This window comes from Phyllobates terribilis, unplaced genomic scaffold (genome assembly GCF_046119375.1).
Source record: "Phyllobates terribilis strain yellow unplaced genomic scaffold, ASM4611937v1 Scaffold_169__1_contigs__length_4117513, whole genome shotgun sequence".
NCBI lineage: Eukaryota > Metazoa > Chordata > Amphibia > Anura > Dendrobatidae > Phyllobates > Phyllobates terribilis.
In genome coordinates, this window is record NW_027362929.1 from 1,549,805 (window position 1) to 1,575,912 (window position 26,108).

At 44.5% G+C, this 26,108-nt stretch overlaps 16 non-coding genes across 16 annotated transcripts; all 16 read right to left on the bottom strand.

The window, feature by feature from the left end:
* Positions 1-316: 316 nt before the first annotated feature.
* LOC141208533 (U2 spliceosomal RNA) lies at positions 317-507 on the bottom strand. The gene has a single exon (XR_012278759.1). It is a non-coding gene; the product is annotated as a U2 spliceosomal RNA (small nuclear RNA).
* Positions 508-1,625: 1,118 nt separating this feature from the next.
* Positions 1,626-1,823, bottom strand: LOC141210692 (U2 spliceosomal RNA). Its single transcript, XR_012280816.1, has one exon. It is a non-coding gene; the product is annotated as a U2 spliceosomal RNA (small nuclear RNA).
* A 6,138-nt stretch (positions 1,824-7,961) lies between these two features.
* Positions 7,962-8,152, bottom strand: LOC141208535 (U2 spliceosomal RNA). The gene has a single exon (XR_012278761.1). It is a non-coding gene; the product is annotated as a U2 spliceosomal RNA (small nuclear RNA).
* A 1,121-nt stretch (positions 8,153-9,273) lies between these two features.
* On the bottom strand, positions 9,274-9,464 carry LOC141208536 (U2 spliceosomal RNA). Its single transcript, XR_012278762.1, has one exon. It is a non-coding gene; the product is annotated as a U2 spliceosomal RNA (small nuclear RNA).
* A 1,121-nt stretch (positions 9,465-10,585) lies between these two features.
* On the bottom strand, positions 10,586-10,776 carry LOC141210044 (U2 spliceosomal RNA). Its single transcript, XR_012280224.1, has one exon. It is a non-coding gene; the product is annotated as a U2 spliceosomal RNA (small nuclear RNA).
* A 1,126-nt stretch (positions 10,777-11,902) lies between these two features.
* LOC141208537 (U2 spliceosomal RNA) lies at positions 11,903-12,093 on the bottom strand. Its single transcript, XR_012278763.1, has one exon. It is a non-coding gene; the product is annotated as a U2 spliceosomal RNA (small nuclear RNA).
* Positions 12,094-13,214: 1,121 nt separating this feature from the next.
* Positions 13,215-13,404, bottom strand: LOC141210478 (U2 spliceosomal RNA). Its single transcript, XR_012280646.1, has one exon. It is a non-coding gene; the product is annotated as a U2 spliceosomal RNA (small nuclear RNA).
* A 1,122-nt stretch (positions 13,405-14,526) lies between these two features.
* Positions 14,527-14,717, bottom strand: LOC141208538 (U2 spliceosomal RNA). Its single transcript, XR_012278764.1, has one exon. It is a non-coding gene; the product is annotated as a U2 spliceosomal RNA (small nuclear RNA).
* A 1,122-nt stretch (positions 14,718-15,839) lies between these two features.
* Positions 15,840-16,029, bottom strand: LOC141210479 (U2 spliceosomal RNA). Its single transcript, XR_012280647.1, has one exon. It is a non-coding gene; the product is annotated as a U2 spliceosomal RNA (small nuclear RNA).
* A 1,120-nt stretch (positions 16,030-17,149) lies between these two features.
* Positions 17,150-17,340, bottom strand: LOC141208539 (U2 spliceosomal RNA). Its single transcript, XR_012278765.1, has one exon. It is a non-coding gene; the product is annotated as a U2 spliceosomal RNA (small nuclear RNA).
* A 1,120-nt stretch (positions 17,341-18,460) lies between these two features.
* On the bottom strand, positions 18,461-18,651 carry LOC141208541 (U2 spliceosomal RNA). Its single transcript, XR_012278766.1, has one exon. It is a non-coding gene; the product is annotated as a U2 spliceosomal RNA (small nuclear RNA).
* A 1,126-nt stretch (positions 18,652-19,777) lies between these two features.
* Positions 19,778-19,968, bottom strand: LOC141208542 (U2 spliceosomal RNA). The gene has a single exon (XR_012278767.1). It is a non-coding gene; the product is annotated as a U2 spliceosomal RNA (small nuclear RNA).
* Positions 19,969-21,090: 1,122 nt separating this feature from the next.
* LOC141208543 (U2 spliceosomal RNA) lies at positions 21,091-21,281 on the bottom strand. The gene has a single exon (XR_012278768.1). It is a non-coding gene; the product is annotated as a U2 spliceosomal RNA (small nuclear RNA).
* Positions 21,282-22,405: 1,124 nt separating this feature from the next.
* On the bottom strand, positions 22,406-22,596 carry LOC141208544 (U2 spliceosomal RNA). Its single transcript, XR_012278769.1, has one exon. It is a non-coding gene; the product is annotated as a U2 spliceosomal RNA (small nuclear RNA).
* Positions 22,597-23,716: 1,120 nt separating this feature from the next.
* LOC141208545 (U2 spliceosomal RNA) lies at positions 23,717-23,907 on the bottom strand. Its single transcript, XR_012278770.1, has one exon. It is a non-coding gene; the product is annotated as a U2 spliceosomal RNA (small nuclear RNA).
* A 1,121-nt stretch (positions 23,908-25,028) lies between these two features.
* LOC141208547 (U2 spliceosomal RNA) lies at positions 25,029-25,219 on the bottom strand. The gene has a single exon (XR_012278772.1). It is a non-coding gene; the product is annotated as a U2 spliceosomal RNA (small nuclear RNA).
* Positions 25,220-26,108: the final 889 nt, after the last annotated feature.

Genomic DNA, 26,108 nt, shown 5'->3' on the forward strand with positions numbered 1-26,108 from the left:
ATCTCACCACCTGTAGTTATTTAGGTGAAAGCTCCAAAATGCTTGCCTAATATGTCTGTTTATCCAAAAGGAAGTATAGAGGGAGAGCTAGATAGATAGCATTGCATTACATTACATTACATGGCAATGCAATGCACAGTTGCTGAAGTTGAACCAAAATGAGCTTGTCATCTGGCTTCTGCAACTTTTAACATGAAAAATCCAATGAGGAGAAGAAAAGCAAAGCCAAAGAGTCCATCCCAAAATCCGACAAACAAGCAAAATGAACAAAAAGCATTGAATTCAATTCTTTCTGATTTTAGAAACTGCATTAAAGAAGGGGTGCACCGGTCCTGGAGATACTGCAATACCAGGTCAATGCGTGGAGTGGACAGAGCAAGCTCTTTTTCCATCTCCCTGTTCTAAAAATCCATTTAATATATGGTCCCCAGATAGGGGACGTATCAGATATTAAACTGATAAGAACAGATACTACACTTGATCTTAGCCAAAAGGCCGAGAAGCGATAACCAGAATTGGTTTCCGACTACGGTGCCACCCAAGGATTCTGAAAAGTCCATTTGTGGAGATGGCCACCTGGACTCCCGTTAAGAAGACATGCTGTCAACCTCTAGATCCCTCACATGCCTGCACTTTTCGGCTTGCTGCTGCTGCAATCCACGCGTTTTAGATCTGCATAACTCCACCTCTTTTAGCACAGTACCCTCAACCCCCGGCTGTTCCCACCCGCCTCAACACCGTTGGAAGGGAGGAGAACCAATTAAGGCGGGGGGGGGGTGTGGAACGAGCAGCTGTCTACCCTTAGAGGAGGGTTGCTGATTAATTACCTCTCCTGCTGCTGCTGCTGGCTGTCCAGCAGCAGACTGAAGGTGGCTGCTGCTGTGCGCAGGTATATAAAGGCTCAGAGCCTATTATGACACGCGCAGCCAGCGTTCCATTGCCACATTCCGTCTACTGCAGGCGGGATACCTGGATGGCTGAATGTCACTGAGAAGCTCACAGAGACCGCCATAAGCAACAGTTTAAAAGAATGCCACAGACTTATCAACCAAACTTTTTGGGTTGGTTTCTCTTTTATAGTCTGCAGGCATTAAATGAAAGAAGTCAGTGTTCCAGCAGAGGGAGACAACGTTTCAGAAAAGGCATTGTAGCAAACCAAAAAAGAAATTTTAAGCGCAGCAGAGTAACCAGCTCACATACCTGTTAGCTCAGGTGAGTTTAAAAGGCTGCTGTTGATAACAAGGGCATTTGCTAAATAGATGGTGTGTGTGCAACAATATACTGAAAGGTCAATTATATTGTGCAGCTTATCTCACCACCTGTAGTTATTTAGGTGAAAGCTCCAAAATGCTTGCCTAATATGTCTGTTTATCCAAAAGGAAGTATAGAGGGAGAGCTAGATAGATAGCATTGCATTACATTACATTACATGGCAATGCAATGCACAGTTGCTGAAGTTGAACCAAAATGAGCTTGTCATCTGGCTTCTGCAACTTTTAACATGAAAAATCCAATGAGGAGAAGAAAAGCAAAGCCAAAGAGTCCATCCCAAAATCCGACAAACAAGCAAAATGAACAAAAAGCATTGAATTCAATTCTTTCTGATTTTAGAAACTGCCTTAAAGAAGGGGTGCACCGGTCCTGGAGATACTGCAATACCAGGTCAATGCGTGGAGTGGACAGAGCAAGCTCTTTTTCCATCTCCCTGTTCTAAAAATCCATTTAATATATGGTCCCCAGATAGGGGACGTATCAGATATTAAACTGATAAGAACAGATTTTTTTTTTTTTTTTTTTTTTTTTTTTTCCCCTCAGATGGGGAAATCCACGGTCTATAGTCACGACCAAAGGAACTTCCTTCCAAACAGCTGCATCATCTCAACGACACAAATGCTGCTCCCATCATCACCGGAAAATTTTTATTTCTTCTTTTTAAACCTTACACAGAAAACAAGATCAAGAAGTATTTACAAAATATCTCCACTTTTTAACTTTCCATATTCCCTCCGCATCCACTTCCCCTCTCCTCTTTTTGTCCCATAGGAAACACACATACATCTTCCCCATAATCACCTTCACACTATCCTTTACAGCAATTTCCTTCCTTTTAAACACATACACATTCCTCACATCCCATAACACTTCCTTTATACACGCAAGCATCAACCACAAGACTCTTTCCTTCGTCCCATCACATATTCCCAAACCAAACATAAACAACTCAAAGGACAACAAATTCACACCACACAATTCTTTACACAAAGGCCCCATTCTCCCAATCACATCTCTAGCATACTGGCAATTCCAAAAAACATGCAACACACTTTCCCTTCCACCACAGCCATTTCTTGGACACGTTTCACTCCTCACTAAACCTCTATTCCTCTGAAACTCTCTTACTGGCAACACTCCATGCAAAGACTGCCACACAACCTCACTCTGCTTATTTGTCATACCACCCATCCGCACCTTCTTCCATACTTTTTGCACATCACACCCTCTCACCAAATTTATTCCACTCTCCATTTCTCTACACTCAATCATCCTGTACACAGCCTTCTTATTTCCCAACAACCTCACATCCACATCACACAACTCATACTTCACCAAAAACTTATAAACCCACACATACCACACGGGCACCTCAAAAGCAACCGGACACCGCAAATCCCTCTCTCTCCACTTCAAACGAAAAGAATAAGCCCCAAATAAATATCCACACATACATGAAAACTTTCCATCGCCCATAATCACTTTCAGCACAAACACCACAATATTCACACCCAAAAAAACTTCTAAATTTGGAAAACCCAAACCACCTTTCTCCATACGCTTCACCAACACTTCCCTCCGCGCCCTCTCCATTTTAGAATTCCACAAAAAAACAAACAAAATCCTATTCAATCCTCTCAAAACCATATAACCTGGTGGAAACACAACTGCAACATATAAAAAAATAGGCAACACCACGCTTTTAATGACTAAGATTTTTCCAAAGAAAGTAAGGCTTCTCAACTTCCAAAAACATAACTTCTTTTCAACCTTCTCTTTCGCGTCATCCCAACTTTCTTTCCCATCCAATCTTTCTGAAAACTTCACTCCCAAAACCTTAATGGGCCCATTCACTACGTTCACACCTACATCTCTACTCAAAATACCACTTCCAAAAACCTTACACTCACTCTTTTCCCAATTCACTTTAAATGCAGACGCACCACAAAAGATAGACACTAACAACTTCACCCGCCTCACCGAACATTCAGAATCACATAATACACACACGTCATCCATATAACCACTCACCTTCCACTCTCTTCCTCCACCTCCCGGCACTTGCACACCTCGAACCACTTTATCCTTCCTCAACATACACAACAAAGGTTCAATTGCACAAATAAAAGCCACAGGGGATAACGGACACCCCTGCCTCACGCCCGAATGCACATTCACTCTCCTACCGACATAACCGTTCATTAAAACACAACTATAAATATCTGTATATAGACTTCTCACTCTCCCAACAAAATCAGCAGGAAAACCCATTCTCAGCAACACTCTAAACAAAAAACCATGCGACAACCTATCATACGCCTTTTCAAAATCCAGGCTCAACAAAAACACACTCTTCTTCCGGCTCATACAATCCCATAGACAATCTCTCAATATACACACACACTCGTGAATCCGTCTCCCAGGTACTGCACAACACTGCTCATCCCCAATCACACTCTCTATCACATCACGCATCCTATTTGCCATTAATTTTGCGTAGATCTTATAATCACAGTTCAATAATGTTATTGGCCTCCAGTTTTTCAGACTCTTCAAATCACCCTTTTTCGGAATCAATACAACCATACCTGCACGCATACTACCTGCCACCTCCATATTTTCCCACATATACTTACAAAAATCCACAAAATCACTCCCAATCACATCCCACATCATGCGGTAAAATTCTACTGGAAGACCATCCTCCCCCGGCGTCTTATTCAAAGCCATACTACACATAACCTTCCATACTTCATCACTTGTCACAGCATCCATCAGCCTCTCTCTTTCCGCCTCATTCAATTTACTCTCTAACGTACTCAAAACATCATTCTCCAAACACTCATCCCTCCACTTTACAGCATACAAATCCTCATAAAACTTTGCCACTTCCTCACACATATCCTCTCCACTCACCTCGCTTCCATCTGCTCCATTCAACACACACATATTTTGCTTTTTCCCAAAAACCTTCTTGAAAAAAAAACGTGAACATTTTTCATCATACTCCAAATTATCAACTTTTGCTCTAAAGACAATACTCCTCCCTTTTTCCAACAAGAACTCATGAACCTCCTTTTTCACTTGTAAAATATCCTCCTCCACCTCCATCCCTCCCTCCCTCAATTTATACAAGAAACTTAAACGTGCATTTAAACTCACAAAATGTCTCCTCTTGACTGCTGCCATCTTATAACCCAAATTTTTGAAAAAATTTTTTGTCTGTTTTTTAACCCAATCCCACCACCCACAAACATTCCCAAAACCATTTTTACACTCACACCACTCCTCATACCGTCTTGCATATTCCTTTCTTACTTCCTCATACTCCAATAACTTAACATTCAACTTCCACAAACCTTTCCCAAACACCCCATTCACATTCACATCCAACTCACACGACATGCACACATGATCTGAAAACAAAACATTCTCCTGCTTATAGTCAACAGGAATCATATTTTTTGAAATAAAACAGTAATCCAATCTAGATTGTATTCTTCCACTTTCGGAAAAGAAGGTATTTAACAAAGGCCTCACTTTACATACACTTTGCATATCATGCAAATCAAAATCACTAACCAACTCTAACAAAGTTTTCCCAGACACATCCACATTCACTCTCCCCACATCACAATTCATATCACCCACAATCACCACAGGCATTCTTCCCGGAACAAAAAGTTTAATTTTTTCAAATAACTTTTTCCGGTCATTTTTCTCCACCGGCGCATAAACATTAATAACACAAAATTTAACATTTTTATACTCAAAATTTGCTAAAATGCACCTCCCCACATCAATCACCACATAATCACTCAAAACCACCTCCCTCCCTTTAACTAAAATCCCCACACCATCATTTTTATTACATGCACTCCCCGACCACACAGATGCTCCATGAGACCATTCATCTCCTCTCACCCCATCCACCACTCCACACTCTTGCAAACAAAAAATCGATGCATTCTTCATAGCCAAAAAATCAAAAATTGCAGCCCTCCTGGCCTTATTTTTAAACACTCTCACATTTTGTGAAATTATAGTAAAACCCATTTTTTCCTTTTTTAAACCTCCTAAAAAAAACGAAAACAGAAAAGTTACAAAAACACTACAAAAACTCCACTCACAAGAAAAAGCCTTTGACTTAAGTCAAAGCTTATAATAGGCATTATCACGCATATTGCAAGGCAACCTTAACCAGCACCCCCACTATCTTCTTCCACCATCTGAACCGAGCAACTCGTTTCCGAGCCGCTAGCAGCATCACCATCACCCCACCTTGCTTTCTTGGCACCCACTTTTCGCTGCGGTGCCTTGATATCTTCTTCATCATTTGCCCCACCACCCTCCCTGTGACACTTTCTACTCCCCCCACCCTCATCGGAAAAGTACTCCTCAATATTCTCAGGATCTGAAGGGTGTGATGACCCTTCCCCAGTTTCCATACAATCTGCAGCATCTACAGCGTCCTGAAAGTCCAACGTATCCGGACACCTTCCTTCTCCCGCTGCATTCATCTGCCCCTCCATTCTCCTCAATTCTTTCACAAGCTCCTTCTCCATTTTAGGTGCCTTTTTCTCCTTCTGGTAAGCAGGCCTCAGACTCACAGTTTCAGGGGCAGACCTTTCACTCCGTCTCCTCTGCTCTCTCTCCATTCTAGCAGTTTCTCTTTCTATCTGCTGCAAAACCCTCCTCTCCTCCTCCTCCTTCTTCCTCTCCTTATCAGTTTTCCTGGGCACACCCTGCGGGCAATCTTTAAACATGTGCTCACCACTTCCACACATGTCACAAGCCTTGGGCTTCGGGCAGGCACTTGCCACATGCCCCTCCTCTTTGCAGTTACGGCAACATTGCCCTTTCTTACATGCATCCTGCACATGTCCAAAGCAGTAACATTTCCTGCAATACATAGGCTGCCCTACATAGTAAAGGAAGCCCCTATGTCCCGCCACAGAAAAATTCGCAGGAGGATGTCTAAAGCCTCCCACACTTCCAGGATCCTTCTTCAGTTTCACCCGAAACTTGTATTTGCAGTTGAAAATACCTAAAGAATTAAACTGCTTTTACCCTTTACGCACATAATCACAGTACCGTGCAAGGAAGCCTTCAAGCAATGCTGGCTCAGTAAAAGGATTATAAACTGTTACCCACACAATCTTTTCTTGAAGTCCAAACAAGGGTTCAAACCACACCCCTTCCAAGAAAGGATCATCAGTGTGACTCCGAAGCCACTCAAACACATCAAGGCAGGTATTTTCTTCTACAAAAGTCACGTCATATGTACCTGATTTAGGAAACTCGTTGACGCTGTAGAAGTCGCCTCGTTTTGCTCCAGCTTTTCCTTCCAAAAGTTTCTCCACGATGAAGGACACATTATTCCTCTCGGAAACTGATGGATCCACTCCAATTCGGATAGTATTCTTCACGAAGTTCATCTTCAAAACCTGTCGGTATAATACCACAGAAAATCGCCAAATCCTTTCGCAAAAAGGCCTGGATTCCTCCAGAGAACTCGCACCTATCAGGCTGCAACCAAATGGTCTTAGCCAAAAGGCCGAGAAGCGATAACCAGAATTGGTTTCCGACTACGGTGCCACCCAAGGATTCTGAAAAGTCCATTTGTGGAGATGGCCACCTGGACTCCCGTTAAGAAGACATGCTGTCAACCTCTAGATCCCTCACATGCCTGCACTTTTCGGCTTGCTGCTGCTGCAATCCACGCGTTTTAGATCTGCATAACTCCACCTCTTTTAGCACAGTACCCTCAACCCCCGGCTGTTCCCACCCGCCTCAACACCGTTGGAAGGGAGGAGAACCAATTAAGGCGGGGGGGGGGTGGAACGAGCAGCTGTCTACCCTTAGCAGGAGGGTTGCTGATTAATTACCTCTCCTGCTGCTGCTGCTGCTGGCTGTCCAGCAGCAGACTGAAGGTGGCTGCTGCTGTGCGCAGGTATATAAAGGCTCAGAGCCTATTATGACACGCGCAGCCAGCGTTCCATTGCCACATTCCGTCTACTGCAGGCGGGATACCTGGATGGCTGAATGTCACTGAGAAGCTCACAGAGACCGCCATAAGCAACAGTTTAAAAGAATGCCACAGACTAATCAACCAAACTTTTTGGGTTGGTTTCTCTTTTATAGTCTGCAGGCATTAAATGAAAGAAGTCAGTGTTCCAGCAGAGGGAGACAACGTTTCAGAAAAGGCATTGTAGCAAACCAAAAAAGAAATTTTAAGCGCAGCAGAGTAACCAGCTCACATACCTGTTAGCTCAGGTGAGTTTAAAAGGCTGCTGTTGATAACAAGGGCATTTGCTAAATAGATGGTGTGTGTGCAACAATATACTGAAAGGTCAATTATATTGTGCAGCTTATCTCACCACCTGTAGTTATTTAGGTGAAAGCTCCAAAATGCTTGCCTAATATGTCTGTTTATCCAAAAGGAAGTATAGAGGGAGAGCTAGATAGATAGCATTGCATTACATTACATTACATGGCAATGCAATGCACAGTTGCTGAAGTTGAACCAAAATGAGCTTGTCATCTGGCTTCTGCAACTTTTAACATGAAAAATCCAATGAGGAGAAGAAAAGCAAAGCCAAAGAGTCCATCCCAAAATCCGACAAACAGGCAAAATGAACAAAAAGCATTGAATTCAATTCTTTCTGATTTTAGAAACTGCATTAAAGAAGGGGTGCACCGGTCCTGGAGATACTGCAATACCAGGTCAATGCGTGGAGTGGACAGAGCAAGCTCTTTTTCCATCTCCCTGTTCTAAAAATCCATTTAATATATGGTCCCCAGATAGGGGACGTATCAGATATTAAACTGATAAGAACAGATACTACACTTGATCTTAGCCAAAAGGCCGAGAAGCGATAACCAGAATTGGTTTCCGACTACGGTGCCACCCAAGGATTCTGAAAAGTCCATTTGTGGAGATGGCCACCTGGACTCCCGTTAAGAAGACATGCTGTCAACCTCTAGATCCCTCACATGCCTGCACTTTTCGGCTTGCTGCTGCTGCAATCCACGCGTTTTAGATCTGCATAACTCCACCTCTTTTAGCACAGTACCCTCAACCCCCGGCTGTTCCCACCCGCCTCAACACCGTTGGAAGGGAGGAGAACCAATTAAGGCGGGGGGGGGGGTGGAACGAGCAGCTGTCTACCCTTAGCAGGAGGGTTGCTGATTAATTACCTCTCCTGCTGCTGCTGCTGCTGGCTGTCCAGCAGCAGACTGAAGGTGGCTGCTGCTGTGCGCAGGTATATAAAGGCTCAGAGCCTATTATGACACGCGCAGCCAGCGTTCCATTGCCACATTCCGTCTACTGCAGGCGGGATACCTGGATGGCTGAATGTCACTGAGAAGCTCACAGAGACCGCCATAAGCAACAGTTTAAAAGAATGCCACAGACTAATCAACCAAACTTTTTGGGTTGGTTTCTCTTTTATAGTCTGCAGGCATTAAATGAAAGAAGTCAGTGTTCCAGCAGAGGGAGACAACGTTTCAGAAAAGGCATTGTAGCAAACCAAAAAAGAAATTTTAAGCGCAGCAGAGTAACCAGCTCACATACCTGTTAGCTCAGGTGAGTTTAAAAGGCTGCTGTTGATAACAAGGGCATTTGCTAAATAGATGGTGTGTGTGCAACAATATACTGAAAGGTCAATTATATTGTGCAGCTTATCTCACCACCTGTAGTTATTTAGGTGAAAGCTCCAAAATGCTTGCCTAATATGTCTGTTTATCCAAAAGGAAGTATAGAGGGAGAGCTAGATAGATAGCATTGCATTACATTACATTACATGGCAATGCAATGCACAGTTGCTGAAGTTGAACCAAAATGAGCTTGTCATCTGGCTTCTGCAACTTTTAACATGAAAAATCCAATGAGGAGAAGAAAAGCAAAGCCAAAGAGTCCATCCCAAAATCCGACAAACAAGCAAAATGAACAAAAAGCATTGAATTCAATTCTTTCTGATTTTAGAAACTGCATTAAAGAAGGGGTGCACCGGTCCTGGAGATACTGCAATACCAGGTCAATGCGTGGAGTGGACAGAGCAAGCTCTTTTTCCATCTCCCTGTTCTAAAAATCCATTTAATATATGGTCCCCAGATAGGGGACGTATCAGATATTAAACTGATAAGAACAGATACTACACTTGATCTTAGCCAAAAGGCCGAGAAGCGATAACCAGAATTGGTTTCCGACTACGGTGCCACCCAAGGATTCTGAAAAGTCCATTTGTGGAGATGGCCACCTGGACTCCCGTTAAGAAGACATGCTGTCAACCTCTAGATCCCTCACATGCCTGCACTTTTCGGCTTGCTGCTGCTGCAATCCACGCGTTTTAGATCTGCATAACTCCACCTCTTTTAGCACAGTACCCTCAACCCCCGGCTGTTCCCACCCGCCTCAACACCGTTGGAAGGGAGGAGAACCAATTAAGGCGGGGGGGGGGGTGGAACGAGCAGCTGTCTACCCTTAGCAGGAGGGTTGCTGATTAATTACCTCTCCTGCTGCTGCTGCTGCTGGCTGTCCAGCAGCAGACTGAAGGTGGCTGCTGCTGTGCGCAGGTATATAAAGGCTCAGAGCCTATTATGACACGCGCAGCCAGCGTTCCATTGCCACATTCCGTCTACTGCAGGCGGGATACCTGGATGGCTGAATGTCACTGAGAAGCTCACAGAGACCGCCATAAGCAACAGTTTAAAAGAATGCCACAGACTAATCAACCAAACTTTTTGGGTTGGTTTCTCTTTTATAGTCTGCAGGCATTAAATGAAAGAAGTCAGTGTTCCAGCAGAGGGAGACAACGTTTCAGAAAAGGCATTGTAGCAAACCAAAAAAGAAATTTTAAGCGCAGCAGAGTAACCAGCTCACATACCTGTTAGCTCAGGTGAGTTTAAAAGGCTGCTGTTGATAACAAGGGCATTTGCTAAATAGATGGTGTGTGTGCAACAATATACTGAAAGGTCAATTATATTGTGCAGCTTATCTCACCACCTGTAGTTATTTAGGTGAAAGCTCCAAAATGCTTGCCTAATATGTCTGTTTATCCAAAAGGAAGTATAGAGGGAGAGCTAGATAGATAGCATTGCATTACATTACATTACATGGCAATGCAATGCACAGTTGCTGAAGTTGAACCAAAATGAGCTTGTCATCTGGCTTCTGCAACTTTTAACATGAAAAATCCAATGAGGAGAAGAAAAGCAAAGCCAAAGAGTCCATCCCAAAATCCGACAAACAGGCAAAATGAACAAAAAGCATTGAATTCAATTCTTTCTGATTTTAGAAACTGCATTAAAGAAGGGGTGCACCGGTCCTGGAGATACTGCAATACCAGGTCAATGCGTGAAGTGGACAGAGCAAGCTCTTTTTCCATCTCCCTGTTCTAAAAATCCATTTAATATATGGTCCCCAGATAGGGGACGTATCAGATATTAAACTGATAAGAACAGATACTACACTTGATCTTAGCCAAAAGGCCGAGAAGCGATAACCAGAATTGGTTTCCGACTACGGTGCCACCCAAGGATTCTGAAAAGTCCATTTGTGGAGATGGCCACCTGGACTCCCGTTAAGAAGACATGCTGTCAACCTCTAGATCCCTCACATGCCTGCACTTTTCGGCTTGCTGCTGCTGCAATCCACGCGTTTTAGATCTGCATAACTCCACCTCTTTTAGCACAGTACCCTCAACCCCCGGCTGTTCCCACCCGCCTCAACACCGTTGGAAGGGAGGAGAACCAATTAAGGCGGGGGGGGGGGGGTGGTGGAACGAGCAGCTGTCTACCCTTAGCAGGAGGGTTGCTGATTAATTACCTCTCCTGCTGCTGCTGCTGCTGGCTGTCCAGCAGCAGACTGAAGGTGGCTGCTGCTGTGCGCAGGTATATAAAGGCTCAGAGCCTATTATGACACGCGCAGCCAGCGTTCCATTGCCACATTCCGTCTACTGCAGGCGGGATACCTGGATGGCTGAATGTCACTGAGAAGCTCACAGAGACCGCCATAAGCAACAGTTTAAAAGAATGCCACAGACTAATCAACCAAACTTTTTGGGTTGGTTTCTCTTTTATAGTCTGCAGGCATTAAATGAAAGAAGTCAGTGTTCCAGCAGAGGGAGACAACGTTTCAGAAAAGGCATTGTAGCAAACCAAAAAAGAAATTTTAAGCGCAGCAGAGTAACCAGCTCACATACCTGTTAGCTCAGGTGAGTTTAAAAGGCTGCTGTTGATAACAAGGGCATTTGCTAAATAGATGGTGTGTGTGCAACAATATACTGAAAGGTCAATTATATTGTGCAGCTTATCTCACCACCTGTAGTTATTTAGGTGAAAGCTCCAAAATGCTTGCCTAATATGTCTGTTTATCCAAAAGGAAGTATAGAGGGAGAGCTAGATAGATAGCATTGCATTATATTACATTACATGGCAATGCAATGCACAGTTGCTGAAGTTGAACCAAAATGAGCTTGTCATCTGGCTTCTGCAACTTTTAACATGAAAAATCCAATGAGGAGAAGAAAAGCAAAGCCAAAGAGTCCATCCCAAAATCCGACAAACAAGCAAAATGAACAAAAAGCATTGAATTCAATTCTTTCTGATTTTAGAAACTGCATTAAAGAAGGGGTGCACCGGTCCTGGAGATACTGCAATACCAGGTCAATGCGTGGAGTGGACAGAGCAAGCTCTTTTTCCATCTCCCTGTTCTAAAAATCCATTTAATATATGGTCCCCAGATAGGGGACGTATCAGATATTAAACTGATAAGAACAGATACTACACTTGATCTTAGCCAAAAGGCCGAGAAGCGATAACCAGAATTGGTTTCCGACTACGGTGCCACCCAAGGATTCTGAAAAGTCCATTTGTGGAGATGGCCACCTGGACTCCCGTTAAGAAGACATGCTGTCAACCTCTAGATCCCTCACATGCCTGCACTTTTCGGCTTGCTGCTGCTGCAATCCACGCGTTTTAGATCTGCATAACTCCACCTCTTTTAGCACAGTACCCTCAACCCCCGGCTGTTCCCACCCGCCTCAACACCGTTGGAAGGGAGGAGAACCAATTAAGGCGGGGGGGGGGGTAGAACGAGCAGCTGTCTACCCTTAGCAGGAGGGTTGCTGATTAATTACCTCTCCTGCTGCTGCTGCTGCTGGCTGTCCAGCAGCAGACTGAAGGTGGCTGCTGCTGTGCGCAGGTATATAAAGGCTCAGAGCCTATTATGACACGCGCAGCCAGCGTTCCATTGCCACATTCCGTCTACTGCAGGCGGGATACCTGGATGGCTGAATGTCACTGAGAAGCTCACAGAGACCGCCATAAGCAACAGTTTAAAAGAATGCCACAGACTAATCAACCAAACTTTTTGGGTTGGTTTCTCTTTTATAGTCTGCAGGCATTAAATGAAAGAAGTCAGTGTTCCAGCAGAGGGAGACAACGTTTCAGAAAAGGCATTGTAGCAAACCAAAAAAGAAATTTTAAGCGCAGCAGAGTAACCAGCTCACATACCTGTTAGCTCAGGTGAGTTTAAAAGGCTGCTGTTGATAAAAAGGGCATTTGCTAAATAGATGGTGTGTGTGCAACAATATACTGAAAGGTCAATTATATTGTGCAGCTTATCTCACCACCTGTAGTTATTTAGGTGAAAGCTCCAAAATGCTTGCCTAATATGTCTATTTATCCAAAAGGAAGTATAGAGGGAGAGCTAGATAGATAGCATTGCATTATATTACATTACATGGCAATGCAATGCACAGTTGCTGAAGTTGAACCAAAATGAGCTTGTCATCTGGCTTCTGCAACTTTTAACATGAAAAATCCAATGAGGAGAAGAAAAGCAAAGCCAAAGAGTCCATCCCAAAATCCGACAAACAAGCAAAATGAACAAAAAGCATTGAATTCAATTCTTTCTGATTTTAGAAACTGCATTAAAGAAGGGGTGCACCAGTCCTGGAGATACTGCAATACCAGGTCAATGCGTGAGTGGACAGAGCAAGCTCTTTTTCCATCTCCCTGTTCTAAAAATCCATTTAATATATGGTCCCCAGATAGGGGACGTATCAGATATTAAACTGATAAGAACAGATACTACACTTGATCTTAGCCAAAAGGCCGAGAAGCGATAACCAGAATTGGTTTCCGACTACGGTGCCACCCAAGGATTCTGAAAAGTCCATTTGTGGAGATGGCCACCTGGACTCCCGTTAAGAAGACATGCTGTCAACCTCTAGATCCCTCACATGCCTGCACTTTTCGGCTTGCTGCTGCTGCAATCCACGCGTTTTAGATCTGCATAACTCCACCTCTTTTAGCACAGTACCCTCAACCCCCGGCTGTTCCCACCCGCCTCAACACCGTTGGAAGGGAGGAGAACCAATTAAGGCGGGGGGGGGGGGTGGAACGAGCAGCTGTCTACCCTTAGCAGGAGGGTTGCTGATTAATTACCTCTCCTGCTGCTGCTGCTGCTGGCTGTCCAGCAGCAGACTGAAGGTGGCTGCTGCTGTGCGCAGGTATATAAAGGCTCAGAGCCTATTATGACACGCGCAGCCAGCGTTCCATTGCCACATTCCGTCTACTGCAGGCGGGATACCTGGATGGCTGAATGTCACTGAGAAGCTCACAGAGACCGCCATAAGCAACAGTTTAAAAGAATGCCACAGACTAATCAACCAAACTTTTTGGGTTGGTTTCTCTTTTATAGTCTGCAGGCATTAAATGAAAGAAGTCAGTGTTCCAGCAGAGGGAGACAACGTTTCAGAAAAGGCATTGTAGCAAACCAAAAAAGAAATTTTAAGCGCAGCAGAGTAACCAGCTCACATACCTGTTAGCTCAGGTGAGTTTAAAAGGCTGCTGTTGATAACAAGGGCATTTGCTAAATAGATGGTGTGTGTGCAACAATATACTGAAAGGTCAATTATATTGTGCAGCTTATCTCACCACCTGTAGTTATTTAGGTGAAAGCTCCAAAATGCTTGCCTAATATGTCTGTTTATCCAAAAGGAAGTATAGAGGGAGAGCTAGATAGATAGCATTGCATTACATTACATTACATGGCAATGCAATGCACAGTTGCTGAAGTTGAACCAAAATGAGCTTGTCATCTGGCTTCTGCAACTTTTAACATGAAAAATCCAATGAGGAGAAGAAAAGCAAAGCCAAAGAGTCCATCCCAAAATCCGACAAACAGGCAAAATGAACAAAAAGCATTGAATTCAATTCTTTCTGATTTTAGAAACTGCATTAAAGAAGGGGTGCACCGGTCCTGGAGATACTGCAATACCAGGTCAATGCGTGGAGTGGACAGAGCAAGCTCTTTTTCCATCTCCCTGTTCTAAAAATCCATTTAATATATGGTCCCCAGATAGGGGACGTATCAGATATTAAACTGATAAGAACAGATACTACACTTGATCTTAGCCAAAAGGCCGAGAAGCGATAACCAGAATTGGTTTCCGACTACGGTGCCACCCAAGGATTCTGAAAAGTCCATTTGTGGAGATGGCCACCTGGACTCCCGTTAAGAAGACATGCTGTCAACCTCTAGATCCCTCACATGCCTGCACTTTTCGGCTTGCTGCTGCTGCAATCCACGCGTTTTAGATCTGCATAACTCCACCTCTTTTAGCACAGTACCCTCAACCCCCGGCTGTTCCCACCCGCCTCAACACCGTTGGAAGGGAGGAGAACCAATTAAGGCGGGGGGGGGGGGTGGAACGAGCAGCTGTCTACCCTTAGCAGGAGGGTTGCTGATTAATTACCTCTCCTGCTGCTGCTGCTGCTGGCTGTCCAGCAGCAGACTGAAGGTGGCTGCTGCTGTGCGCAGGTATATAAAGGCTCAGAGCCTATTATGACACGCGCAGCCAGCGTTCCATTGCCACATTCCGTCTACTGCAGGCGGGATACCTGGATGGCTGAATGTCACTGAGAAGCTCACAGAGACCGCCATAAGCAACAGTTTAAAAGAATGCCACAGACTAATCAACCAAACTTTTTGGGTTGGTTTCTCTTTTATAGTCTGCAGGCATTAAATGAAAGAAGTCAGTGTTCCAGCAGAGGGAGACAACGTTTCAGAAAAGGCATTGTAGCAAACCAAAAAAGAAATTTTAAGCGCAGCAGAGTAACCAGCTCACATACCTGTTAGCTCAGGTGAGTTTAAAAGGCTGCTGTTGATAACAAGGGCATTTGCTAAATAGATGGTGTGTGTGCAACAATATACTGAAAGGTCAATTATATTGTGCAGCTTATCTCACCACCTGTAGTTATTTAGGTGAAAGCTCCAAAATGCTTGCCTAATATGTCTGTTTATCCAAAAGGAAGTATAGAGGGAGAGCTAGATAGATAGCATTGCATTACATTACATTACATGGCAATGCAATGCACAGTTGCTGAAGTTGAACCAAAATGAGCTTGTCATCTGGCTTCTGCAACTTTTAACATGAAAAATCCAATGAGGAGAAGAAAAGCAAAGCCAAAGAGTCCATCCCAAAATCCGACAAACAAGCAAAATGAACAAAAAGCATTGAATTCAATTCTTTCTGATTTTAGAAACTGCATTAAAGAAGGGGTGCACCAGTCCTGGAGATACTGCAATACCAGGTCAATGCGTGAGTGGACAGAGCAAGCTCTTTTTCCATCTCCCTGTTCTAAAAATCCATTTAATATATGGTCCCCAGATAGGGGACGTATCAGATATTAAACTGATAAGAACAGATACTACACTTGATCTTAGCCAAAAGGCCGAGAAGCGATAACCAGAATTGGTTTCCGACTACGGTGCCACCCAAGGATTCTGAAAAGTCCATTTGTGGAGATGGCCACCTGGACTCCCGTTAAGAAGACATGCTGTCAACCTCTAGATCCCTCACATGCCTGCACTTTTCGGCTTGCTGCTGCTGCAATCCACGCGTTTTAGATCTGCATAACTCCACCTCTTTTAGCACAGTACCCTCAACCCCCGGCTGTTCCCACCCGCCTCAACACCGTTGGAAGGGAGGAGAACCAATTAAGGCGGGGGGGGGGTGGAACGAGCAGCTGTCTACCCTTAGCAGGAGGGTTGCTGATTAATTACCTCTCCTGCTGCTGCTGCTGCTGGCTGTCCAGCAGCAGACTGAAGGTGGCTGCTGCTGTGCGCAGGTATATAAAGGCTCAGAGCCTATTATGACACGCGCAGCCAGCGTTCCATTGCCACATTCCGTCTACTGCAGGCGGGATACCTGGATGGCTTAATGTCACTGAGAAGCTCACAGAGACCGCCATAAGCAACAGTTTAAAAGAATGCCACAGACTAATCAACCAAACTTTTTGGGTTGGTTTCTCTTTTATAGTCTGCAGGCATTAAATGAAAGAAGTCAGTGTTCCAGCAGAGGGAGACAACGTTTCAGAAAAGGCATTGTAGCAAACCAAAAAAGAAATTTTAAGCGCAGCAGAGTAACCAGCTCACATACCTGTTAGCTCAGGTGAGTTTAAAAGGCTGCTGTTGATAACAAGGGCATTTGCTAAATAGATGGTGTGTGTGCAACAATATACTGAAAGGTCTATTATATTGTGCAGCTTATCTCACCACCTGTAGTTATTTAGGTGAAAGCTCCAAAATGCTTGCCTAATATGTCTGTTTATCCAAAAGGAAGTATAGAGGGAGAGGTAGATAGATTGCATTGCATTACATTACATTACATGGCAATGCAATGCACAGTTGCTGAAGTTGAACCAAAATGAGCTTGTCATCTGGCTTCTGCAACTTGTAACATGAAAAATCCAATGAGGAGAAGAAAAGCAAAGCCAAAGAGTCCATCCCAAAATCCGACAAACAAGCAAAATGAACAAAAAGCATTGAATTCAATTCTTTCTGATTTTAGAAACTGCATTAAAGAAGGGGTGCACCGGTCCTGGAGATACTGCAATACCAGGTCAATGCGTGGAGTGGACAGAGCAAGCTCTTTTTCCATCTCCCTGTTCTAAAAATCCATTTAATATATGGTCCCCAGATAGGGGACGTATCAGATATTAAACTGATAAGAACAGATACTACACTTGATCTTAGCCAAAAGGCCGAGAAGCGATAACCAGAATTGGTTTCCGACTACGGTGCCACCCAAGGATTCTGAAAAGTCCATTTGTGGAGATGGCCACCTGGACTCCCGTTAAGAAGACATGCTGTCAACCTCTAGATCCCTCACATGCCTGCACTTTTCGGCTTGCTGCTGCTGCAATCCACGCGTTTTAGATCTGCATAACTCCACCTCTTTTAGCACAGTACCCTCAACCCCCGGCTGTTCCCACCCGCCTCAACACCGTTGGAAGGGAGGAGAACCAATTAAGGCGGGGGGGGGGTGGAACGAGCAGCTGTCTACCCTTAGCAGGAGGGTTGCTGATTAATTACCTCTCCTGCTGCTGCTGCTGCTGGCTGTCCAGCAGCAGACTGAAGGTGGCTGCTGCTGTGCGCAGGTATATAAAGGCTCAGAGCCTATTATGACACGCGCAGCCAGCGTTCCATTGCCACATTCCGTCTACTGCAGGCGGGATACCTGGATGGCTGAATGTCACTGAGAAGCTCACAGAGACCGCCATAAGCAACAGTTTAAAAGAATGCCACAGACTAATCAACCAAACTTTTTGGGTTGGTTTCTCTTTTATAGTCTGCAGGCATTAAATGAAAGAAGTCAGTGTTCCAGCAGAGGGAGACAACGTTTCAGAAAAGGCATTGTAGCAAACCAAAAAAGAAATTTTAAGCGCAGCAGAGTAACCAGCTCACATACCTGTTAGCTCAGGTGAGTTTAAAAGGCTGCTGTTGATAACAAGGGCATTTGCTAAATAGATGGTGTGTGTGCAACAATATACTGAAAGGTCAATTATATTGTGCAGCTTATCTCACCACCTGTAGTTATTTAGGTGAAAGCTCCAAAATGCTTGCCTAATATGTCTGTTTATCCAAAAGGAAGTATAGAGGGAGAGCTAGATAGATAGCATTGCATTACATTACATTACATGGCAATGCAATGCACAGTTGCTGAAGTTGAACCAAAATGAGCTTGTCATCTGGCTTCTGCAACTTTTAACATGAAAAATCCAATGAGGAGAAGAAAAGCAAAGCCAAAGAGTCCATCCCAAAATCCGACAAACAAGCAAAATGAACAAAAAGCATTGAATTCAATTCTTTCTGATTTTAGAAACTGCATTAAAGAAGGGGTGCACCGGTCCTGGAGATACTGCAATACCAGGTCAATGCGTGGAGTGGACAGAGCAAGCTCTTTTTCCATCTCCCTGTTCTAAAAATCCATTTAATATATGGTCCCCAGATAGGGGACGTATCAGATATTAAACTGATAAGAACAGATACTACACTTGATCTTAGCCAAAAGGCCGAGAAGCGATAACCAGAATTGGTTTCCGACTACGGTGCCACCCAAGGATTCTGAAAAGTCCATTTGTGGAGATGGCCACCTGGACTCCCGTTAAGAAGACATGCTGTCAACCTCTAGATCCCTCACATGCCTGCACTTTTCGGCTTGCTGCTGCTGCAATCCACGCGTTTTAGATCTGCATAACTCCACCTCTTTTAGCACAGTACCCTCAACCCCCGGCTGTTCCCACCCGCCTCAACACCGTTGGAAGGGAGGAGAACCAATTAAGGCGGGGGGGGGGGTGGAACGAGCAGCTGTCTACCCTTAGCAGGAGGGTTGCTGATTAATTACCTCTCCTGCTGCTGCTGCTGCTGGCTGTCCAGCAGCAGACTGAAGGTGGCTGCTGCTGTGCGCAGGTATATAAAGGCTCAGAGCCTATTATGACACGCGCAGCCAGCGTTCCATTGCCACATTCCGTCTACTGCAGGCGGGATACCTGGATGGCTGAATGTCACTGAGAAGCTCACAGAGACCGCCATAAGCAACAGTTTAAAAGAATGCCACAGACTAATCAACCAAACTTTTTGGGTTGGTTTCTCTTTTATAGTCTGCAGGCATTAAATGAAAGAAGTCAGTGTTCCAGCAGAGGGAGACAACGTTTCAGAAAAGGCATTGTAGCAAACCAAAAAAGAAATTTTAAGCGCAGCAGAGTAACCAGCTCACATACCTGTTAGCTCAGGTGAGTTTAAAAGGCTGCTGTTGATAACAAGGGCATTTGCTAAATAGATGGTGTGTGTGCAACAATATACTGATAGGTCAATTATATTGTGCAGCTTATCTCACCACCTGTAGTTATTTAGGTGAAAGCTCCAAAATGCTTGATTAATATGTCTGTTTATCCAAAAGGAAGTATAGAGGGAGAGCTAGATAGATAGCATTGCATTACATTACATTACATTACATGGCAATGCAATGCACAGTTGCTGAAGTTGAACCAAAATGAGCTCGTCATCTGGGTTCTGCAACTTTTAACATGAAAAATCCAATGAGGAGAAGAAAAGCAAAGCCAAAGAGTCCATCCCAAAATCCGACAAACAAGCAAAATGAACAAAAAGCATTGAATTCAATTCTTTCTGATTTTAGAAACTGCATTAAAGAAGGGGTGCACCGGTCCTGGAGATACTGCAATACCAGGTCAATGCGTGGAGTGGACAGAGCAAGCTCTTTTTCCATCTCCCTGTTCTAAAAATCCATTTAATATATGGTCCCCAGATAGGGGACGTATCAGATATTAAACTGATAAGAACAGATACTACACTTGATCTTAGCCAAAAGGCCGAGAAGCGATAACCAGAATTGGTTTCCGACTACGGTGCCACCCAAGGATTCTGAAAAGTCCATTTGTGGAGATGGCCACCTGGACTCCCGTTAAGAAGACATGCTGTCAACCTCTAGATCCCTCACATGCCTGCACTTTTCGGCTTGCTGCTGCTGCAATCCACGCGTTTTAGATCTGCATAACTCCACCTCTTTTAGCACAGTACCCTCAACCCCCGGCTGTTCCCACCAGCCTCAACACCGTTGGAAGGGAGGAGAACCAATTAAGGCGGGGGGGGGGGGTGGAACGAGCAGCTGTCTACCCTTAGCAGGAGGGTTGCTGATTAATTACCTCTCCTGCTGCTGCTGCTGCTTGCTGTCCAGCAGCAGACTGATGGTGGCTGCTGCTGTGCGCAGGTATATAAAGGCTCAGAGCCTATTATGACACGCGCAGCCAGCGTTCCATTGCCACATTCCGTCTACTGCAGGCGGGATACCTGGATGGCTGAATGTCACTGAGAAGCTCACAGAGACCGCCATAAGCAACAGTTTAAAAGAATGCCACAGACTAATCAACCAAACTTTTTGGGTTGGTTTCTATTTTATAGTCTGCAGGCATTAAATGAAAGAAGTCAGTGTTCCAGCAGAGGGAGACAACGTTTCAGAAAAGGCATTGTAGCAAACCAAAAAAGAAATTTTAAGCGCAGCAGAGTAACCAGCTCACATACCTGTTAGCTCAGGTGAGTTTAAAAGGCTGCTGTTCATAACAAGGGCATTTGCTAAATAGATGGTGTGTGTGCAACAATATACTGAAAGGTCAATTATATTGTGCAGCTTATCTCACCACCTGTAGTTATTTAGGTGAAAGCTCCAAAATGCTTGCCTAATATGTCTGTTTATCCAAAAGGAAGTATAGAGGGAGAGCTAGATAGATAGCATTGCATTACATTACATTACATGGCAATGCAATGCACAGTTGCTGAAGTTGAACCAAAATGAGCTTGTCATCTGGCTTCTGCAACTTTTAACATGAAAAATCCAATGAGGAGAAGAAAAGCAAAGCCAAAGAGTCCATCCCAAAATCCGACAAACAAGCAAAATGAACAAAAAGCATTGAATTCAATTCTTTCTGATTTTAGAAACTGCATTAAAGAAGGGGTGCACCGGTCCTGGAGATACTGCAATACCAGGTCAATGCGTGGAGTGGACAGAGCAAGCTCTTTTTCCATCTCCCTGTTCTAAAAATCCATTTAATATATGGTCCCCAGATAGGGGACGTATCAGATATTAAACTGATAAGAACAGATACTACACTTGATCTTAGCCAAAAGGCCGAGAAGCGATAACCAGAATTGGTTTCCGACTACGGTGCCACCCAAGGATTCTGAAAAGTCCATTTGTGGAGATGGCCACCTGGACTCCCGTTAAGAAGACATGCTGTCAACCTCTAGATCCCTCACATGCCTGCACTTTTCGGCTTGCTGCTGCTGCAATCCACGCGTTTTAGATCTGCATAACTCCACCTCTTTTAGCACAGTACCCTCAACCCCCGGCTGTTCCCACCCGCCTCAACACCGTTGGAAGAGAGGAGAACCAATTAAGGCGGGGGGGGGGGGGGTGGAACGAGCAGCTGTCTACCCTTAGCAGGAGGGTTGCTGATTAATTACCTCTCCTGCTGCTGCTGCTGCTGGCTGTCCAGCAGCAGACTGAAGGTGGCTGCTGCTGTGCGCAGGTATATAAAGGCTCAGAGCCTATTATGACACGCGCAGCCAGCGTTCCATTGCCACATTCCGTCTACTGCAGGCGGGATACCTGGATGGCTTAATGTCACTGAGAAGCTCACAGAGACCGCCATAAGCAACAGTTTAAAAGAATGCCACAGACTAATCAACCAAACTTTTTGGGTTGGTTTCTCTTTTATAGTCTGCAGGCATTAAATGAAAGAAGTCAGTGTTCCAGCAGAGGGAGACAACGTTTCAGAAAAGGCATTGTAGCAAACCAAAAAAGAAATTTTAAGCGCAGCAGAGTAACCAGCTCACATACCTGTTAGCTCAGGTGAGTTTAAAAGGCTGCTGTTGATAACAAGGGCATTTGCTAAATAGATGGTGTGTGTGCAACAATATACTGAAAGGTCTATTATATTGTGCAGCTTATCTCACCACCTGTAGTTATTTAGGTGAAAGCTCCAAAATGCTTGCCTAATATGTCTGTTTATCCAAAAGGAAGTATAGAGGGAGAGCTAGATAGATAGCATTGCATTACATTACATTACATGGCAATGCAATGCACAGTTGCTGAAGTTGAACCAAAATGAGCTTGTCATCTGGCTTCTGCAACTTTTAACATGAAAAATCCAATGAGGAGAAGAAAAGCAAAGCCAAAGAGTCCATCCCAAAATCCGACAAACAAGCAAAATGAACAAAAAGCATTGAATTCAATTCTTTCTGATTTTAGAAACTGCATTAAAGAAGGGGTGCACCGGTCCTGGAGATACTGCAATACCAGGTCAATGCGTGGAGTGGACAGAGCAAGCTCTTTTTCCATCTCCCTGTTCTAAAAATCCATTTAATATATGGTCCCCAGATAGGGGACGTATCAGATATTAAACTGATAAGAACAGATACTACACTTGATCTTAGCCAAAAGGCCGAGAAGCGATAACCAGAATTGGTTTCCGACTACGGTGCCACCCAAGGATTCTGAAAAGTCCATTTGTGGAGATGGCCACCTGGACTCCCGTTAAGAAGACATGCTGTCAACCTCTAGATCCCTCACATGCCTGCACTTTTCGGCTTGCTGCTGCTGCAATCCACGCGTTTTAGATCTGCATAACTCCACCTCTTTTAGCACAGTACCCTCAACCCCCGGCTGTTCCCACCCGCCTCAACACCGTTGGAAGGGAGGAGAATCAATTAAGGCGGGGGGGGGGTGGAACGAGCAGCTGTCTACCCTTAGCAGGAGGGTTGCTGATTAATTACCTCTCCTGCTGCTGCTGCTGCTGGCTGTCCAGCAGCAGACTGAAGGTGGCTGCTGCTGTGCGCAGGTATATAAAGGCTCAGAGCCTATTATGACACGCGCAGCCAGCGTTCCATTGCCACATTCCGTCTACTGCAGGCGGGATACCTGGATGGCTGAATGTCACTGAGAAGCTCACAGAGACCGCCATAAGCAACAGTTTAAAAGAATGCCACAGACTAATCAACCAAACTTTTTGGGTTGGTTTCTCTTTTATAGTCTGCAGGCATTAAATGAAAGAAGTCAGTGTTCCAGCAGAGGGAGACAACGTTTCAGAAAAGGCATTGTAGCAAACCAAAAAAGAAATTTTAAGCGCAGCAGAGTAACCAGCTCACATACCTGTTAGCTCAGGTGAGTTTAAAAGGCTGCTGTTGATAACAAAGGCATTTGCTAAATAGATGGTGTGTGTGCAACAATATACTGAAAGGTCAATTATATTGTGCAGCTTATCTCACCACCTGTAGTTATTTAGGTGAAAGCTCCAAAATGCTTGCCTAATATGTCTGTTTATCCAAAAGGAAGTATAGAGGGAGAGCTAGATAGATAGCATTGCATTACATTACATTACATGGCAATGCAATGCACAGTTGCTGAAGTTGAACCAAAATGAGCTCGTCATCTGGCTTCTGCAACTTTTAACATGAAAAATCCAATGAGGAGAAGAAAAGCAAAGCCAAAGAGTCCATCCCAAAATCCGACAAACAAGCAAAATGAACAAAAAGCATTGAATTCAATTCTTTCTGATTTTAGAAACTGCATTAAAGAAGGGGTGCACCGGTCCTGGAGATACTGCAATACCAGGTCAATGCGTGGAGTGGACAGAGCAAGCTCTTTTTCCATCTCCCTGTTCTAAAAATCCATTTAATATATGGTCCCCAGATAGGGGACGTATCAGATATTAAACTGATAAGAACAGATACTACACTTGATCTTAGCCAAAAGGCCGAGAAGCGATAACCAGAATTGGTTTCCGACTACGGTGCCACCCAAGGATTCTGAAAAGTCCATTTGTGGAGATGGCCACCTGGACTCCCGTTAAGAAGACATGCTGTCAACCTCTAGATCCCTCACATGCCTGCACTTTTCGGCTTGCTGCTGCTGCAATCCACGCGTTTTAGATCTGCATAACTCCACCTCTTTTAGCACAGTACCCTCAACCCCCGGCTGTTCCCACCCGCCTCAACACCGTTGGAAGGGAGGAGAACCAATTAAGGCGGGGGGGGGGGTGGAACGAGCAGCTGTCTACCCTTAGCAGGAGGGTTGCTGATTAATTACCTCTCCTGCTGCTGCTGCTGCTTGCTGTCCAGCAGCAGACTGATGGTGGCTGCTGCTGTGCGCAGGTATATAAAGGCTCAGAGCCTATTATGACACGCGCAGCCAGCGTTCCATTGCCACATTCCGTCTACTGCAGGCGGGATACCTGGATGGCTGAATGTCACTGAGAAGCTCACAGAGACCGCCATAAGCAACAGTTTAAAAGAATGCCACAGACTAATCAACCAAACTTTTTGGGTTGGTTTCTCTTTTATAGTCTGCAGGCATTAAATGAAAGAAGTCAGTGTTCCAGCAGAGGGAGACAACGTTTCAGAAAAGGCATTGTAGCAAACCAAAAAAGAAATTTTAAGCGCAGCAGAGTAACCAGCTCACATACCTGTTAGCTCAGGTGAGTTTAAAAGGCTGCTGTTGATAACAAGGGCATTTGCTAAATAGATGGTGTGTGTGCAACAATATACTGAAAGGTCAATTATATTGTGCAGCTTATCTCACCACCTGTAGTTATTTAGGTGAAAGCTCCAAAATGCTTGCCTAATATGTCTGTTTATCCAAAAGGAAGTATAGAGGGAGAGCTAGATAGATAGCATTGCATTACATTACATTACATGGCAATGCAATGCACAGTTGCTGAAGTTGAACCAAAATGAGCTTGTCATCTGGCTTCTGCAACTTTTAACATGAAAAATCCAATGAGGAGAAGAAAAGCAAAGCCAAAGAGTCCATCCCAAAATCCGACAAACAAGCAAAATGAACAAAAAGCATTGAATTCAATTCTTTCTGATTTTAGAAACTGCATTAAAGAAGGGGTGCACCGGTCCTGGAGATACTGCAATACCAGGTCAATGCGTGGAGTGGACAGAGCAAGCTCTTTTTCCATCTCCCTGTTCTAAAAATCCATTTAATATATGGTCCCCAGATAGGGGACGTATCAGATATTAAACTGATAAGAACAGATACTACACTTGATCTTAGCCAAAAGGCCGAGAAGCGATAACCAGAATTGGTTTCCGACTACGGTGCCACCCAAGGATTCTGAAAAGTCCATTTGTGGAGATGGCCACCTGGACTCCCGTTAAGAAGACATGCTGTCAACCTCTAGATCCCTCACATGCCTGCACTTTTCGGCTTGCTGCTGCTGCAATCCACGCGTTTTAGATCTGCATAACTCCACCTCTTTTAGCACAGTACCCTCAACCCCCGGCTGTTCCCACCCGCCTCAACACCGTTGGAAGGGAGGAGAACCAATTAAGGCGGGGGGGGGTGGAACGAGCAGCTGTCTACCCTTAGCAGGAGGGTTGCTGATTAATTACCTCTCCTGCTGCTGCTGCTGGCTGTCCAGCAGCAGACTGAAGGTGGCTGCTGCTGTGCGCAGGTATATAAAGGCTCAGAGCCTATTATGACACGCGCAGCCAGCGTTCCATTGCCACATTCCGTCTACTGCAGGCGGGATACCTGGATGGCTGAATGTCACTGAGAAGCTCACAGAGACCGCCATAAGCAACAGTTTAAAAGAATGCCACAGACTAATCAACCAAACTTTTTGGGTTGGTTTCTCTTTTATAGTCTGCAGGCATTAAATGAAAGAAGTCAGTGTTCCAGCAGAGGAAGACAACGTTTCAGAAAAGGCATTGTAGCAAACCAAAAAAGAAATTTTAAGCGCAGCAGAGTAACCAGCTCACATACCTGTTAGCTCAGGTGAGTTTAAAAGGCTGCTGTTGATAACAAGGGCATTTGCTAAATAGATGGTGTGTGTGCAACAATATACTGAAAGGTCAATTATATTGTGCAGCTTATCTCACCACCTGTAGTTATTTAGGTGAAAGCTCCAAAATGCTTGCCTAATATGTCTGTTTATCCAAAAGGAAGTATAGAGGGAGAGCT